Source organism: Suncus etruscus, chromosome 14 (assembly GCF_024139225.1).
Source record: "Suncus etruscus isolate mSunEtr1 chromosome 14, mSunEtr1.pri.cur, whole genome shotgun sequence".
NCBI classification, from domain to species: domain Eukaryota; kingdom Metazoa; phylum Chordata; class Mammalia; order Eulipotyphla; family Soricidae; genus Suncus; species Suncus etruscus.
Genome location: NC_064861.1, coordinates 20,733,704 through 20,747,128, shown reverse-complemented (window position 1 = coordinate 20,747,128; position 13,425 = coordinate 20,733,704). Strand labels below are relative to the sequence as shown.

At 36.0% G+C, this 13,425-nt stretch overlaps 1 non-coding gene across 1 annotated transcript; it reads left to right on the top strand.

Annotated features, from left to right (window-relative positions):
* Positions 1–12,977: 12,977 nt before the first annotated feature.
* On the top strand, positions 12,978–13,127 carry LOC126028925 (U12 minor spliceosomal RNA). The gene has a single exon (XR_007502599.1). It is a non-coding gene; the product is annotated as a U12 minor spliceosomal RNA (small nuclear RNA).
* The last annotated feature ends 298 nt before the right edge of the window (positions 13,128–13,425 follow it).

Sequence of the window (13,425 nt, the reverse complement as noted above, 5' to 3'; positions counted from 1 at the left end):
TAAATTTTCAGTTAAATATAATTTTCACAGTAATGTTCTCTGTTTCTCACCTAAATTGGAGATACATTAGGTTCATAAACAGACATGAGAAAGCTATCCATTTATATCATTATTTTTATTTTAATTTCTTCCTACATGTTTTATTTTTAGTGTGAGAGCATAACAAATGTAGCTCAGACACACTTAGAATTTAGAGAAGACCCAGCAGTGCATATCATCAATAATTAAATATGATCTTTTGGCAATATACTGTTATTGTGAACATATTAAAGGTAAAGTAAGTGAATGAGGAAGAACCACTATGTACAGATTGAGCTTTTGCTATGTTGAACTTAAGAAGTCACTTTATGGGCCTGGAGGGATAGCACAGCGGTGTTTGCCTTGCAAGCAGCCAATCCAGGACCAAAAGTGGTTGGTTCGAATCCCGGTGTCCCATATGGTCCCCCGTGCCTGCCAGGAGCTATTTCTGAGCAGACAGCCAGGAGTAACCCCTGAGCACCGCCGGGTGTGACCCCCCCCAAAAAGTCACTTTATTCTCATTTTATTAATGAGAATTTTATTAATGAGAATAAAATTTTGAATTAGCATGTTAAGTAGTTTGACTAAGATATTTTAGAGTAGATATACACCCCTACACCCCTATATTTGGGATCTTCTCTATCCATCTCTTTTTTCTTTTTTTTCTTTTTTTGGTTTTTCGGGCCACACCCATTAGATGCTCAGGGTTACTCCTGACTAAGTGCTCAGAAATTGCCCCTGGCTTGGGGGGACCATATGGGACGCCAGGGGATCGAACCGTGGTCCTTTCCTTGGCTAGTGCTTGCAAGGCAGACACCTTACCTCTAGCGCCACCTCGCCGGCCCCTCTATCCATCTCTTATGTGAAATGTTACTCTTCCCAAACTCACAAAACTGCATAAATATGAAATATTAAATATGAAATAGAATAAATTTTTTAATGTTAGAACTTGAATCAAAATATTATACTGGCACAGTAGCATCTTCATTATAATATGAAGAAATGATTGCTGAGGAGGAACCTTTCACTGACATTGAGGAAGGGCAAGGATAAGACTAAAGACTGGCTTTGTTAAACTAGTTCCATGGGACTACTGTAACAGTAACATGAAACAGTGTGGTTTAAGCAATGTAAATATGTCTTCCGATATGATCTGGAGTGTCAGAGTTAGGAAGGATAATTCATTCTGTGCCTCTCTCCTGTCAATCTTTGGCATTCATTGGATTGTAGAAGCAGTCTTAATCTTCACGTTGCCTTCTCCTTATGTCTCTTCCATACTATTCCCTCTAAAAAGCCTGGCTTCTGTGTCCAAGCTTCCCCACTTTAAGTTTGCAGTTATCAAACATGTGTTCCTTAATGGTTGAATTTATGGCCATGGTGTTTGACTATTTTTCTAGTTTTTGTGTTCACTGAGGTTTGTACCCATTTGTGAATACCTACTCTGGTGGTGTTGGAAACTTTATAAACCAGAAATCACAGACAGTAGAGTTGCCAGAAGTGGCATATCTGGAATATATACCATATAATTGCAAGGCAGGCATGGTAAGTATGTGCGATTTCTCTAGGCCCCAGATTGAGTTTTTGTTAAATCAATGTTTTTCAAGTGAAGTTAGAATAAATCGAGAATATATTAAATCATCAAAAATAGTCTGATGGAGATATTAGTTTCTAAGTTTAATACCTCTGTTGATGTTTTATCAATTCTTATGTTTGTGCCTATTTTTTATTTTATTTGATATTTTATGATTTAATTTAATTTTTAAATATCTTTATTTAAGCACCATGATTACAAACATGTTTGTAGTTAGATTTGTGATTATTTTTAAAGACATAAATTAGAATTTTAAACATAGGCAGTACTCTTGGTTTATCCATTTTTTCCATGGAAAATAAAGTAATAAAATTTTACTGTATAATAGCCAATCTGCTTTTCAGATGCTTATATGTGGCCTTTTTGTTATTAAAACTGCTAATTATAACACTACTCTTTTACTTCAAAACAACAAGAAGCATATGAATTCAAATATGACTTTCATTAAGGTTTCCAACTCACAACTGGATGTCAAAGACAAACATATTTTTGTCAGTTGATTTAACATTAAGCATTGAAGTTGATTTTTACTCTTTATCTGTAGACTAAATTTGCAGAACTTAATAAAAATCACAATTCTACTGTGTGAGACAATGAATTCCTCACTCTGTAATAAACTAAACATTTATTGACTTTTACTAAGATTTCATTTTAGAAATACATCATTTAAAAACATAGTTGATTTTAGTTTATAACTAACATTTCTTTCCTGCAGTGTTACTAAAAGCTTTCATTTAATTCCCAAATTGACTTATGCACTAAATGTCATAAACATGCTCTTCTCTTTTTTATTTCCTGAAAGTTAAATTCTCAACTTCATGTTAAAATGTTGAAAGAGTCCTGCGGAATTATCCTGAGTTAATTGCTATCTCTCTAAAGTGAACAAAAACAGACCTTCAAAGAAAGGCAGAAAAACAGATGTCTGAGAAAATAGCCAACACACCAAACATTATAAAAATTAAAGATAATTGTACTGGATGGATTCATTGAAAGCATTCACCCTATGATTTTAGTCTCTCTCTGATTTAAAAACAAAGAATGATCTAAGGTCACAAAAGTGAAGCAATGTATTATTCTAAGATTTAAATTTTAAGTATGGCCTTGATTGTACCTTTCTTTGATACCCAAGACCAAAGACAGTTGTGATCTCCCCAACTGTTTTCTTACTTAGTTCCGTGTACTAAGGAGGAAAGGCTCCATACCTAGTACATTAAGTGTTGAATCAGTCTCCCATATGATCCTTCTTGGCTTTTGTATCCTCCTAACAGGTCCTGTGACAATATCTGATAATACATGACCACTGATTCCATTTATTTCAAGTCAAGTGTAATGTATTCAGTTATCATGTCCTATTTCAGAGGAGAATTCTTCCTTTACTGACTAAATGAATCAAAACAAGGAAATCAGAACAAGGGATTTGACTCATTTTGCTAATATTCTATGAGTCTATCTATCTTAGACTCATCATGATCTCTTTCCTGTGACATTTGGGTGGTAGATAACAAAAATTAGATATTAAATGAATACTTGTAACTGCCAAATTATTTCAGAAAGCATTCATGTTATTTTTCTTTGTGTTCCAATTTTAGGGGTTTATCAATGGACAATAAAATTGTGTTTAAGATATTTGTTTAATAAGTATTTTTAAGACTATCCCATGTTCAGTTATGCCACTATAGCCATTATATATACCTTACAATGTCTGTCATTTGTTTTTTGTTTTCAGGCCACACCCATCAGGGGTTACTCCTGGCTAAGCGCTCAGAAATTGCCCCTGGCTTGGGGGACCATATGGGACGCCTAGGGATCGAACTGCGGTCTTTCCTTGGCTAGCGCTTGCAAGGCAACCTTACCTCTAGCGCCACCTCGCTGGCCCCTGTCATTTGGTTTTTGAGCTTGAAAAAGTCCTGTATTCCCATTACCATCTGCATGTTGGCTGCAATAGTCCTTTGCCTGGAAAAATACTCCAATTTTAGCAGTGTTAAATGAAGTTAAATTAAGTCACTGGTAGCTTTCCAGCCAGAAATGTTTCCCATTCTTTGTTGCAGAGGTCCAGTACAGAAAAAGGCTCTTATTAGCATACCTGTATTTGGGAGAATGTTTCGAGTAAGTTGTCAGAGGATGTCAGTGAATAGGGATACCCATAGTGAAACATGTTTGTCACCAAGATTCCACAGTCCTCAATATCATTGTAATATTAGTATCTAATCTTGGATTTAGACACCAAGGAATAGGATATCATCAAAATATTTCTTCAGGGCATGAGTGGATGGATGGATTCATGCCAGTGAGAAGCCACAGAAATTATCTAATTCAGAGGTTCCTGAAGATATTTTTCAGAAAAAAAAAATAAAACAAATACTCAGTGCCTTTGAGAATCTTTCTCTTTTAAGTGAAAAAGCAGAAAGTATCCATCCTCAAGTTGCAACTAAAACTACTTCTGCCTTCTCTAGATAATTTCAGTAGCCCCCAGGTAGCAAATATCCCTTTCGGGGAGATATTGAATTCCTTGATTTTTTTTTTGTATGAAAGGGAGATTGTTTTACAAGCCTGTAAACTTTAAATATATTTTAGGGGTATAATGTTATTGCATATACAGCTTCTCTATTTCTAAACAACTATTCCCCACGCCAATAATTTATTTTTTTTGGCAAAATGTCATCTAAAAAACATTACTAATACAGACTGAAATTATAGTACAACAAGTACTATATGGGTTCTTGCCTTGCAAGAGCCCAAACAGCATTTGATCTAGTCTCTCTCTTTCCAACTGTGCTTTCTGAGCACAGAGCCAGGAGTTAACCATGATCACAGATGGATGTGTTCCCAAAGTGATATCCAATTTCGCCAACAACAATCGGAGTAATAATATTAATTATAGTTGGGTACTGTAGTTAGTATTCTGAATCATCGAGCATTCACCTGTCTCACAAGTGATGTTGTTGCTAGTTGTGACCTTAGGATTACTTTATCTCCATGTGGCATGAATTTGCTCCAATGCCCTGGATTCTGAGGAAGACTTGGAATTAGTATCAGCTGAAAATCAGCTGGAAGTAGAATCACCATTTCTGCTCCATCATTTAAACTCTATTCCTGATTTCTGAAGTTTTTTCTATTAGCCAGAAGAAAAAATTTGCTCCTATTGAAGGAAAAAGAAATTCCATATTTTATTTGGAAAATAAAAAAAAAATTAAAAGTTAAAGTCTGGGGTTCAAAGTTATTGCATCCTACTACCACTATCCTTCCTATCTGTATTTCCTTTTGGAATACCCACAGAACTTAGTATCGTCTACTTAAAATCTACCTTTTTCTTTATATCAGAGAGACTGATATGTCAGAAGCAATAAATAAATAAATAAAGAGGGAGAATTTTAAATATGTATCACATTTTATTATGCATAAAATGTTAGTTCAACACTGAATGTGATGTTTGGTGCATAATCTCTAAAATAGGGATTGCATTATTATCTTTTGCATTTTAGGATTGTTATTCAAATGCTAACAACATTTCATGCTTCTTGAATATCCAAATCACTCATAAAAAGTATGATGACAGGCTAGGAATGTGACTCCAATGGCAAAGTGCATACCTTATATGTTCAAGGCTCTGGGTGAATCCCCTTACTGCACCTGAGCACCAAGGGGAGAAGTTCCAAAATTACTAAGAAAAACCACACATATACAATCTTGAAATCAGATACTTTATTTGTATAATAAAGCACATGTTTATTGCTAGTAGGTGGTGTGCTTTCCCTGCCTACCATGATGTGCAGCATTTTCTGTGATTCAAAAACATATTCTGTTTCCAGAATTTCTTATCAGAATATTTCTATCATGCTTATTTTGCCCTCTAGTGACTTTTTACATCTGTCATATTCATACTTAATTTTCAAATCTTTTAAAATATAACAATGAAAGCTAATGTATATTAATATACTAATAATATATATTACTAATACATAATATATAGCCTGTGACTCTTATGTTATATATAAGAGAAAGTTAATTCCAGAGAACATGCAGTGCTTATCTTCTGTCACAAGACACTACATTACGACATTATTATCTTCTCATTAACACAACATATCTAAGAGGGAAGGACATTTTGTTTATCAATGGACAATAAAATACTTGAAAATGGTAGGTATTTGTGAATATTTGCTAAGAAATATAAATGAATAAATTGGTGAATAAACCAAGACTAGAATCAATGTCTACAGATTCTTTGCTTTTCACTATATTATATACTATGCTTTCCATTTTCATTATGTCTTTCAAAGAGCACTTGTATAATCTTATCTTTGGGGAAATAAATATTCATGTCCTTTGCTACAAAAGGGAATTTATAGTTTATGATCTACATCTTCCACATACATAATATTAGGTATCAATATAATAGTAAATTCCACTTTGATACATAGTACTATTATTTACTTATAATCAAAGTAACAATGAGAATAACTTGCACAAAATCTGTATGTTATAGTCGGAATACCTGGAATAGATTGATCGATTTAATCCTCAAAATAGCTTTATGATATAGATTCTATTCCAATCTTTAGTTTATGAATATGAGCTCAAGACAAGACTCACCCTGACCAAAGTCTGGGTTAGCCTATTTAAACATGGATGCTAAGTAACAAAACAAAAATATATTATTTTTTTAGGAGTTATTCTCCCAGATTTTGTGTTGATCTTCCACATCTTTAGTTATGGTGTTTTATGGTTTACACAAGTTTAGGAGGGGGACTCCATACCCAGAGGTATTCAGGGACTACTCCTGGCTCTGTGCTTAGGGGTCATTCCTCCAGGCAAGTGCTTGGACACTCTCTTTGGCCCCAATTTACAATTTTTATTTATCTGTACTTTTTGTTATTGTAGATTCCTGGATAAATATTTTATATCTGTGTATGTCTTTGGATTGAAGGTAATAAAATGTAGTGCAAACATATTGATTGCTTAATAAGATAGAATTTATTAATCCAGTGGATAGCAAGTCTAGAGTACAACTTGCTTCAGGTATACTTGTAGTCTCAAAAAATGTATCCAAATCTCTATTCTATAGTCTCAAAAAATGTCTTTGACTTTGACTCTGAGTCTCATTTCCATCACTATAATAATTGCAGAAGCAGAGAGCACAAATGCTCTATTCATTCTATCCTGTGAAAATTTGGTTGGTAATTAACTTGTCCAAGATTTAAGATTACTTTTGATTGTTTTCTATTGATATGCTATTTTTATGTAAAGTTAACTTTGGGATTTATTATTATTATTATTATTATTATTATTATTATTATGGTTTTTGGGCTACTCAGAGGTTACTCCTGGATATGTGCTCAGAAAACGCTCCTGGCTTGGGGGACCGACCGTAAGGGACACCGGGGATCAAACCCAGGTCCGTCATGGGTCAGCCGCATGCAAGGCAAATGCTCTACCACTGCACTATCGCTCTGGCCCGCCTTTGGCATATTTTTATGAAGAAAAACCTACTAAGTATTGGTCTTCTACCATGTCCATACTTTGTTATCTAGCAGTAGAGACAAGTTATCTTCTTAAATTTTCTATTTTAAATACTTTGAGTTAAGAAATGACTTGAAAATAAACACGTTTTTTCTGCCAGAATTTAGATTTTTGTAGCTACAAGTATATAGAGTTTTAGGTATAATTTCAGGGAATTAAAGATGAATATGTGAAATTTAATTATAAGCCCTGGAATGCTATGTTTAAAACAAATAATACTGCAGAATAAGGACTTTCTGGAATACACTTTTTCTATTTGAGTGTTGTATGGTCAGTCACCTGTACAAAGGATTTGGTATTTGCACAGTCACCTGTGCAAAGGATTTAGTATTTTTATTCAGGTTGATCACCAACAACCTCTTCACTCTCCCATTAAAGTATAGCACAATTGTCTCATACTAAGTCACCAGATTTTCAGTCCTCACCGACTTATGAGGGTGGTTAAGGTAGATTTTTATCTAGTTATTTTTCTTCTGTCTTAAAAGTGGCTTTAAAACTCTTAGTTGCCTCTGTGGCAGAACTACTTATTGTGTGCAGGATGAGGCTAACAAACCGCAACCTGTCAAGACAGATGGGGAAATCCACCGGAAAGAGGTTTTGAAAGGAAGTGCAGATTCGTTGTGGGCAACTAGGTCCAGAGAGAGCAATGAATTACATAAACACAAATGAATTGTTTGCATTTTGATGACCCTCCACCTCACCCACACTCGGGCACTTAGTCACTATTTCCTCTGTGTCACTTTAACTCTATTATACCTCTGTTACTGCTCCTATCAGTTCTGGGATTATTTGTTACAATTTTGTCTTTCTTAATAGACTATGAGCAAGTTTGAAGCAAAAGTCTAACTGACTTATTTATCTCTGTACCCCAATCCAGTGTCTGAGTTAAGAGTGCAGACATTGGAATTAGACTGTCTGGTTTCGAAGTTCATTTTCTGTCACATAAGTAAGGATCACTTGGGCAAGAGAGTTACCTAATTTTTCCATTTTTACTTTCTTGCTTCTGGTCTTTCCCTTCTTTTCTTTATCTCTTTCTTATTTCCTTTTCCTTCGTGTATTTTATATTGCATATTATCATAATATATATGTTCATTGTTCTTAGAATTTCATTTACTGTAGCTCAGTTACTTTAAATATTGTCAAGTGATGAGAAACAAGGATAATTTTCTTTTTTATGATGAGGCTTTGGAAGGCTCATAGGTTCACCTAAATGAATTAAACAAGACATATTTGCAAGAGATACCAATCACTCTGACTCAATGTGGTTGGAACTTTTAGCTCTTACCTCAAACCTCATTGAAGAATAGAAACATTTTAAACTGAATCAGTTCTTAATACTCAGTGTATGAACCATGCAATGAACAACCATAAAAACTCAAAGTTCAGAGTTCAGGAAGCTTCCAGCTGGGGAACACATGAAGAAGTAGGAAGAGCAGCCTGCTGAGGAGCACAGACACCCACCTCCACTGACTACCTACCTTACTGGCACCATTTTTTTTTCTGACTTTTTATAAGTTTCAATAATAAACTGTGGAAGTAAAGGGTTTCTTTAAATCCTGTGAACCTCTTTAGAAAATTTAACTCAAAAAAGGGTGTCAAGACCTGTGTTGAATAATCCTTCATTAATATATGAATAACAATCTTTGCTAGCATCTGATATCTAAAACAAGGGTAGTAGGGGTCAACATCAGGACTGTCCTCCCATTTTGTGAAGTCTAATGATTTCTCTGTGTAGGCAGTGTCACAGTAAGTTGCACTGCAGGCCACCTAGTACTGGTTGTGGCCAAGGGGAATTCCCCTGCTGCATTAGAAACTAGTTTTCAAGAGCCCAAAAGACTTTCATTGCTCTGATTTTCTAGGCATCTAAAAGTGTCCCACTAATAAGGTTTATTTTTATTGTGAATAATAAATTAAATCACACTTATCACAGTGATCATCACTGTAAATATCAGAGCTACATATTAATAGCATAGTGTTATTATTATTGATTGCTAAATATCTTCGCTTAGTTCACCTGTCTGGAAAAGATCTTTGAAGCTTAACCTACAAAGAAACATATTTTCTCTTCTCCTCTTTTTTGTTCTGATTGCCTCCTTTTTTACTAAAGCGATTTCCATACAATATAGTTATTTATATTCTACTTATTCTTTATTTCTCACCATTGTATTGAATTTTTGTACCCCACTGCATAGAATTCATTGCAATTTATTTGTTTGCTTATTTTTCAACATAAAAATGCCACAAAAGGGGGCTGGAGCAATGGTGCTTCGGTAGTGCATTTGCCTTGCATGTGGCTGACCCAGGATGGACACCTTGCTTAGCTTCCTAGGAGTCCCAATTATGGTCTGCCAACCAGGAATGCGATTTCTGAGTTGCATAGACCAGGGAGTCACCCTGAGAGTCATCTGGGTGTGATCAAAAACTCAAAACCAAAAACAGAAAGTGGACACAACGGAGAATATGATTTTGGCTATTTTGAGTTTACAGTTATAAATCTATATTCCATGATTAACTATTATTTTCTCTTTCTTTCTTTCCTTCATTTTTATCTTTTTTCTTTCTTTTTTACTTTTTCTTTCCTATCTTTTTCTTTCTCTCTTTTTTCTTTCTTCTCTCTTTATCTCTCCTTCTTTCTCTTATCTTTCTTCATTCTTTCTCTTCTCTCTTATTCTCTTTCTTTCTTTCTTTCATCTTCCTTTCTTTCTTTCTTTTCTTTCTTTCTATCTTTCTTTCTTTCTTTCTTCTTTCTTTCTTTCTTCTCTTTCTCTTCTTTCTTTCTCTTATTTCTTTCTCTTTCTTTCTTTCCTGTCTTTCCGTTTCTTCTTTCTTTCTTTCTTTCTTTATCTTTCTTCTTTCGTGATGTGAGTGTTGTATCCCTTTCCTATATATAATTTTTAATAAATATCTTTATTTAAGCACCGTGATTACAGGCATGATTGCAGATGTGTTTCAGTCAGTATAAAGAACACCCCCACCTTTACCAGTGCAACATTCCCATCACCCAATGCCCCCAATCTCCCTCTTTGCCCCCCTCCCTGTATTCGGTGACAAATGGTCAATGAGTGAGAGAAGTTGATGCCTGTCTCTAATACTGTTATAATTCTAGTACTTAGGAAGTACCTAGAAACACAGAATATGCTCAACAATATAGAAGAGAGACACCATTTATTACAGCATGCAAAAGGCAATCTAATTCTGATGTAGGTGAAGTTCATCATAGCTCAATACATATTATCTGTCACACCTGTATATTTCTTCACTTTGCCAAACAAACTATGTTCCCTTGGTTTTCATTTATGCTATATTTGAGTATGAAGAGAAAAAAAAAAAATATATATATATATATATATTTGGTTTTGGGGCCACACCCGGCAGTGTTCAGGGTTTATTCCCTGGCTGTCTGCTCCGAAGTAGAAGTAGCTCCTGACAGGCACAGGGGACCTTATGGGATGCCAGGATTTGAACCAACCACCTTAGGTCTTGGGTCGGCCTGCTTGCAAGGCAAATGCGTTGAGAAAATATTTTTTAAACACTGTACAAAGTGTAATTGCCTTAGGACAAGGCCTGCGATAGCATCTTTCGTTATGTTTCAGAAGACCCATTCCGTTGCAATAGTCTCAGACACGACCATCTGGAACTCGATGATCATGGTTGTTGTGCAGGTCGTAGCTCAAACCCCTAGACCTAGGACCTTTTTATTGGTCCCAGGATACATACAGTACTGTCATGATTCTATCAGCCCAGTCATCTGTAAATCGCAATCTTGCATTTGGACAGACCAAAGGTTGACAAGATCTTCTGATTTTGTGTCTTAGGATCAGCGCAAAGATCCAAGAACACCACCACAGAAAATGGATTAAAACGACGCAGAAGGAACAGAAACTAGAGCCACAAAGAAAGACTTCATCATAAATTCCACTCTCTGACCTGTGCAGATACCGAAATCTCTAGATAAAGAGGTCTGAATTTTTATCACCCCAGGACGGAGCAGAAGTCTTCCATACACACAAAAGCACCAAAAGGAGAGTAAATGAACCTGAAAGGAGTCTATAGTTAATCCCATGACAATATACTTTAAAGGGTGGAGAACCCTGTTTCTCAGTTAGGCCAAGGAAATTCCTTTTCGGATGACCCCAATATTTACTGTGCCTGTGCAGGAGGGAAGAAAAAAGGCAAAAAGCGACATTTTTTTTATTTATTTATCTAGTCTTTTGCAGATTTATTTGTTTTGGTATGGTTATTGAAGTTGTTGTCTCCATTCATATTTATTTTTTTCTTCTTTTCTTCCTTTATGTGCTCTGCCATGTTTTTTTTATCTCAAGACCACGGCCTTTAAGTGTTCTTATCTTTTATTGTTGGAGTGTTCACTGGATGTTTTATCTGGACACTTCTTTTTGTACTATTGTGGTGTTCCACCTCTTTTTCCCCCTTCGTCTCTCAAAGCTAGGATGAAGCTTCCATAAGGACTCCGCCCATTTTCGGCAATATTTGATTCCCCCCCCCCCAGTTTATTACTTTTCTCTTCCTCAAACAAACCCACATAACTTGAACTATCTAGGTCCGCCTCCCAACTAGAGTGGGAAATAAGGGAGGTACCAAGACCAAAAGGTGTAGGACCACTAAGTAGTTTGCTAGGCACAGAGGGGACCACTTATTCTGGCAGCCCAGTGGGGGGGGGAGGGAGGAGGACATGGGAGGTAGGACTGGAACGGAGGTGGAGGGAGGGACAATTCAGTGATTGGAATTCCCCTGATTTTATGTTATTATGTACCTAAATATTACTTGTCAATGATATGTAGGCTACTATGATTAAAATAAATTATATTTAAAAAAAGTGTAATGTCAAACTGTACCTTGCCAGTGAGCTATGTTAGAAAAGAAATCAGTTAAAACTGTTTCTTTGATTTTTTTTTTTGTTTTGGTAACACACCTGGTGGTGCTCAGGAATTCACTTATTCTGGGCTCAGGGAATACTCCTGGCAGTACTTGGGGCTCAATAAGGGGTAGAGAGGATCAAATTGGGCGATCAAAGTACAAAGCAAAGCATCTTATCTTCTGTACTAATTCACTGGCCACTCTGAGTAGTAAAAATGTTGTAGCTGGAAGAAGGGATGAACTCTATTGTGAGACTAGTTGTTATTGAAACTCTTGTTTCTGCTATCCTGGCTCCAAAACTACCGATGCTGACTCATTTACAAGATTTAAGTACAAACTCTTCAGCAACTGTTCCCATTTTTCCCTTCACATATTTTATTCAGATAAAATTTCTTGTTTTCCAGATCTCTAATTCCTTTTACTTTCCCCTCCTCCCTACACATACTTTCTCAACCAATTTTTTTTCTACAAAGAAACTTTAGCTTTTGTTTTTCAAAATTCTACTGTCTTTTCATCAATAACAATTTTCTTAGTGTTGTCTCATGAGTTATTTCCCTTATTTCCTTACCCATTTCCCACTTTATGCCTTGAGACTAGTCAAATTCTTCATCTGTCCTTTATAAACTTCAGCTTCTCTTTGGAGGGTTTTTGTCACTTTTACAGAACTATCATTAGACTTACCAGTTAAGTTGAAAATGAGGGGTAAAAAAATTTTTTTAAAGAAAGTCTGTAGCCTTAGACTGCATACATCCTTTTAACCCCTCCCCCCCATCAATACAAACAAAAATCTTCAGGGGACTAGAGTGGAGCGATGATACAGCAGGTAGAGCATTTGCTTTGCATGTGCCCCACCTGGATTCAATACTCTGCTCTCCATATGGTCCCAAAACCCACCAAGATAATCCCCAAGGGCAGGGGCGGGAGTAAGGCCAGGAGGTATAGCTCAAAATAAAAAACAAAAACAAAACAAAAAATGCCTTAAACTTATGAGTAAGGAAAATAACGACCCGGGGTGACGCCCGGGTCCTCACTGCCTATGTGAGACGAATTTTTGCGCGGGTAAAGGTCGCCCGCCGGGTGACCCGCCTACTTTGCGGGATGCCCGCGGGGTGCGATCTGCCCGACCCTCTCTTTAGCGTCAGCCCCAAGAGCAGAAGGTGATGGTGTGCCCAGAGGCTTGGGGCGCAGCCCTTGTCGCTTTTGGGGCTCTTGATCGCATCTAATCTTTTATTTCGCAATTCTTTATCAAGTCTTATTCGGCTTGTCTGGGTGTTACCAACTTTGGGGGGCCTATATTTTTTTAAATGAAAAATAAAACTAAAAAAACAAAACAAAAAAAAAACAAAAAACAAAAATCTTTAGATATTGTTTAATTACAATATATTACATATAAAGTATCTCCCCTAATTGACCAGTGCAAG